The sequence below is a fragment of the Triticum urartu genome, chromosome 2, assembly GCF_003073215.2.
Source record: "Triticum urartu cultivar G1812 chromosome 2, Tu2.1, whole genome shotgun sequence".
In the NCBI taxonomy this organism is placed as follows: Eukaryota; Viridiplantae; Streptophyta; class Magnoliopsida; order Poales; family Poaceae; genus Triticum; species Triticum urartu.
In genome coordinates, this window is record NC_053023.1 from 739,806,416 (window position 1) to 739,812,459 (window position 6,044).

Sequence of the window (6,044 nt, forward strand, 5' to 3'; positions counted from 1 at the left end):
AAGATTAGAGAAGGCAATTAAGGAGGGAGAGTCATGTTGAAGTTGAGTTTGTATGGTTATAGATTTTAATCCTTGTGCGGGTGGTGTTCTTGAAGTTTCATTTGGTGCTGCTGTCAGCAGGCTTATACTTTTATCATCTTCTACATCAAGTATAATGGTTAATTGTTTTGATCAACTCTGCATTTTATTTCCTCAGAATTACCTCACTGCATTTTGTGGAAAACAAAAGTAACAGTATGATAATTGGTAAAAGTTTTTGGTCCTATAATATCAGAGTGTGTGAGTGTGTGTGTGTGTGTGTCAGAGAGGGAGAGGGAGAGGGAGAGGGAGAGGGAGAGGGGGAGAGAGAGAGAGAATTTAGATATCATTTGGTGGTAGCAAGTTCAAGTAATAGTTTGAACACATTCAAGAAATAGTATAAAGATAATGCATTTTACATAAAAATAACGTTGAGAATTTAGATGTATTGTTTGAGAGAGAGAGGGAGGGAGAGAGTGTGTGTGTGAGGAGTTGATGGTAAAAAAGGTCGCCAATATCATTTGATATGTGTGAGAATATTAAATGTAATATTAACATGATTAATATTAAACTCTTAAAATTAATGTGGCTCCGTTGCAACGCACGGGCGTTCTTCTAGTACAATATATATCCATCTTTCCTCAGAAATCCACATTACTGATTGTATAAACTTTCCTTGTCTGCTATCAACATCAAACCATCATGAGAATACTGAGTTTTTGCCCAAAAGTACGAAACCACACCAAATACGGAAAGCCACAGAGCCTGTAGTCTAACTCCCAAGCCCAACGGCCCACGATTCATTTGCCATTGTGGACGTGCAGATATCCTTTTCCCTGTCACAGAAAGCAAAGCAATGGATATCGTTGATTGTAAATGATGCTACGGTTGTTATAGTTGATTAAAGGAGGAGATGATTATAAAAAAAATAAAGATAACACAAATTTATATAAAAAAAGAGCACCAGTAAGTCAGTAACGAACAAAATTTGAGATTTGGCAATTAAAGATTTGTTTCTCTCGGCCCATAAAGTCCAAGGACCTTGACGTAGCCACCTTGGATAAAATAAAAATTTCGGGGACTAATAATGCTTTGGTACAGAAGCCTTACATAAACTGCATGTCTTGGAAGCCGTGAGCAAGTAATAATCAAGGGGTACCCCTTGAAGGGCTTTGGTGGCGGTCACCATTTTGGCATATGAGCGTGCCAAGTGGTGCGCCCAGCCGAGGCAACGTGTCACGCGCTGAAGCACTCTCAGAATTTCTGTTTTTTTTCCTTCATGGTGTTTTCTGGTTTTCTTTGTTTTTTAATTATTATTTTGGCTCTTTGGCTTTTGCTTAGGTTTCACTAGGTTTTAGTGGATTTTTATGTTTTTCTGGTTTTCATGGAAAGCAGTTTTGTTCCACACAAAGCGCAATATGTGCTTGTGCGATAAGCACAACTGTGCTTCATGAAAGGAAAAAGTATAGTTGTGCTTTCGTGAGAAGCCCAACATGTGGTTCCCAAAAAGAAAAATGCATAGGTGTGCTTCCTGAAAAGGAGGAAATCATTTAGGGAAGCAGAGTTGTGCTTCACCAGATGATTTTTTAATTTGAAATAAAAATTTAAATTTCTATCATTTTGTAAAACGGGACATTTTTAAAAAGAGAAAAACATAAAAAAATCCCAAGAAAACTGTAAAAAGAAACAACAGAAAAAACAGTTCCTTCAAAATCAAAACCTTGTAGAAAGTTTCTAAAACCAGAAAAACCTGGAAAAAAGAAACTTGACAAAATGGGCCGGCCCAAATAATCGCTCGATTGGTCGCAGGGATATGTATCTCTCTTAGGAATAATCGTACACCTACGTACAAATGTTTACGTAATCTTCCAGCTAATCTAAACACCCCCCCCCCCTACTAAATTTTCACTGGGGTGGGGCCCTCCCTCCTCACGAGTCCAATCTTGACGCCCCACGTAACTTAGTACGTAAGTGTACCTCAATAAATTAGGTAGGTGTAGCAAAGCCCCTCTCTTAGCGAACGGGTACGAGCACTCATCACGCATTGTACTTCCTGATATAACACACTACAGTTGTTGTTCTTAGAAAAATCACACTTCACATAAATGTGCACATCAGTAAGAGAAGTGTGGATGAGAAAAACTTAGTTTCTATTTTATATTCTACTGGCACATATGCCCGTGCTTCGCTGTGGAGGAAACATGATTGCTATGAACCAAGTGATAATGTAATGAATTAAACACATGATTAATAGCAAACAAATTGTTTATAAACAAGAGCATTTATTATTCCAAATCATAATATTTATCCTTCACGAATACTCTCGATGAAGAATTATAGTGTGTGGCAGTGATACACCCCTAGGATCGGCTGGCATCCGTTTCATGTCCGTGAACTGCACGGATCATGATGCGTGTGGTCAACAACAATAATATAATGATGGGAGATGTCTGAAAGGTTGGCGGAATCTAGATGAATAAATGGATGCGAGTAATTGGAAAAATCTCTCACCGAGAATGCTGTAGGCTTTGGTTAGTGAAGATTAAACAGTGAAATTCGTCCTTCACAATGCAGGGTTCAAGCACTTGAGTCAACACAGCCAAAAACTTTTTAAATGCTCATTTTGCAATTAGACCTACTCCCTTCATCTCAGTTTATAAGTCTTGCACGTGTATCTATGTCATCAATACTTATATAAAATAAATTATTTAACTAAAACTTATATCATTAGAAAATATAACATCTAAAGTTTCTAATGATATATTTTTTAAAATATATAGCTCATATTAAGTTGGTCAAATTGACGGCTTAGATACACGTGCAAGACTTGTAAACTGAGATGGAGGGAGTTGCCACTTTCCTCCCGTAACTCTTTTGCCACCCAAGTTACAACCTAAACATGTTGTAATGTTCTTTTTTGCGAGTAACATGCTGTAATGTTACAAGTACAAGCCATTGAACTGCTCATAAAATATCCGTTCTATTTATTTTCTTATTCATGCTAAAAAAAACTAATGCTTACAAACATATATGTATATATGAGCGCTTGCGTCTGTACTGTATTAAAAATAATAATCAATCCGTGCGTTATGGATCGGAAAAATAAAACATCACAGGAGACATGGCTCATCGTCGACCATCGCGAGGGGGACATCGGCTTGCCACGCGCTCGCCTTTGCCGGGGTTGACGCCGCTGCTTCCATCGTCGTCGTCACGGCCGCGGACTCGACCTGGCAGTCCAACAAAAAATAACGAAAAAACAACTAATCGCGGGACGAAACCAAGAATATCACCTTGCTTTAATAATAGGTATAGATATAGATATATATATATATATATATATATATATATATGTTTGTGTTGTGTTTCAAAAATCTTTATATAGTGTTCACCAAAATGTTCTCGCCACTCTAAAAAATTAATCGCTTTCAGTAAAGTGTACATTAAGAAATATTCATATTTTTTGGAAAAAAATAATCATGAAATTTCAAAAAAAATGTCTATGCAGTGTTAAAAAAATGTTCAGGCAACTTTTAAAGAATGGTAATAGCATTCAAAAATCTGTGCAAAAAATTGTTCACTTGTTTTGATAAAATCTTCCTGACATTATTTTCATAAACAAATATAATGTATTTCAAAAAATATGTTCTTGTCTTTAAAAAATTGATTAAAGTACAAAAATGTCCAATTATTTTAACACAATGTTTTGTTTCATTCGAAGATAAGTTTCAACATGTATTTGAATTTTTGTTAACACGTATCCAAAAAAATGTTCGAACACATCAAAACAGAAAACCAGGTAAAAAAACCACCAAAAAATAGGGAAAACCCGTGCAAAAAACAGGTCATAACCACCACAGAAACAAACAGAAAAAAAACAGAAAGCCGGTCAAAAACTTACCTTTCGAGGGGGTCAAAAACTTACCTAAAACAACACTTCCCAGTCCATCTACCTCCCTCGAGAGGCCAAAAAAAAAACGTCATTTTGCTCATTCTGCTCTGTCCCTTTCCCCTGGCTCCGTCGCTGCTCTGCTCGCCGTCCCCTCCCTCCTCTGCTCCTCTTCCCCACCCAACTGGAAGCTGTGGCCGCCAGGATGTATGAGAGAGACGCGCGGGGACTAATAGATCGTGCGATATAGAGTAGAGGTAGGTTAGCGGCTAATTTCTCTCTTTGTTTTTACGGGTGAGGTGAGTAGTGAGATTTCTCTATGATTTCCCTCCCTCGAACTAGCAGATTTTGAGTAACACCCATCCCATAGAGTGCCATTCCTCTCAAAACAGTGGAACAATAATAAGTATATGCAAAAGTGCAGTATGTTTTCAATATTATGCCAAGAAAGAAACTAACCAACCTCGTTAACTTGATCAGTCATCGATGAAGGCGAAGCTTCCGATGGCGACGACAATGACAAATGGCCCAATGGAGGCGCACAGAACGACCCTCCCCGGTGAAAAACGGCGTCGGTGGACGTCAGGTGAACGTGAAATCCAGAAGGCGGCCCAGGCCTCCGTGACCCCGGCAACGAAAACACCGGCGAGGGCGAGGTAATAGGGGAGCCTGTGATGGCCCAAGACCGCTCCCCGGGGCGGCCTGTAGAGCATCGTGCCCACGTCGACGATGAGGCTGAGCAAGGCCAGTGTCCACAGTGCTCGCGGGAGAAGAACCGGAGACATGGCGGCAGGCTCGGCTCGGCTGGCGGGCCTATGTTGACCCTGATGTCGTCGCCGTCCCCGCCGCGGCCGCCCTGTGTAGCAATTCAGGTGGTCGCATCAAATCACAATCACCTCATTTGCTAGCTCCTGGTCGTTTTCATTTCCAAGCTAGCTACCCAACCCAACGACAAGAATATGCTTTCAACTTTGCGATCCATTGATCTAGCTAGCTCCACCACTCGAATCGGTCCAAGCGAGTGGTGGGCAGGCCATCACGCGCCCCTCCATCATAAAATTCCATATTCCACGAAACATGTGGCAGGAATATATTTTCACCACGGCCGACGGCTGTGCAGCGCAGGAGGTCCGCAACCACGAGCCACCGCCCTCTTTTGTCAATCAATCGTTTATATATAATGTAGCCAAAGGAAGTACATGATGACAAACATGCTAGTACTGCAATTACACGCGCCGGTCCACGTTCAGAATGAACGAATATAGCCACTTACAAATCACCAAGAGTCAATTGATGTTGGCGGAAATAGTCACTTTATTGCTACAGCTTCAACGAAGTAACGCAAAAACAAACTTGGGTTTGTCGTGCACATACACTACTTACCGTGTTGGATATGAAGTTGACACCGACTAGGCTCGCCAACGTGGCATGGGTCCCACTATCAGCGGCCATGCGACGGATATTTTCCAAAAACCCCGTTGGGTTATTTATTTTTTTAAAAAGCCCCTGCCGTGGCACAAAACCCCTCGATTCCAAATCGACGCCTCCAAATTCTTAAACCGCGTTCCCCAATTCCAAAGCACGGCGGCGACGGTCCCCTGCATTGAGCACGACTGCTTATGTGCAGAATGGTGGCGATCCGTTGACTTCAGGTTAGCTCACGTGATCGCTATCTCTCTCGTATAGCCATCTCTGACCCGTCTCTCTCACCCATCTCTCACCTCTGTGTTTGTAGATGGGTGGCACCAGCGTATTGAGGATGATCGATAGCATGGCAAAGTGGAGGAGGACGATGAGCCCTCTATGAAAGATTATGTCGGTCTTGTACCGAGGCAAGAATCAGGTAAATCCATCTCACCTTTCAAATATGCAGCGTGTTGGATTTTAGGATTGATGGGATTTTAATCCGGGACGATGAGCTGGCGATTGTGGCCGCTTGCATGCCGCGACACACTCTCGATGTGAGTTCTAATGGGCCAGATCAGAAGCTGGGTTTGTGCGGGCACTTCAGGGCGCCAGTTTGGCATGTATGCAGTGAAGGAGTGGACAATGGCTGGAGTTTTTTTCTCCTGCTACTATGAGGTAAAGGCTGTCTTACACTCTGTTTCCTCTGGTACATTTCCAATTCCTTCCTTTC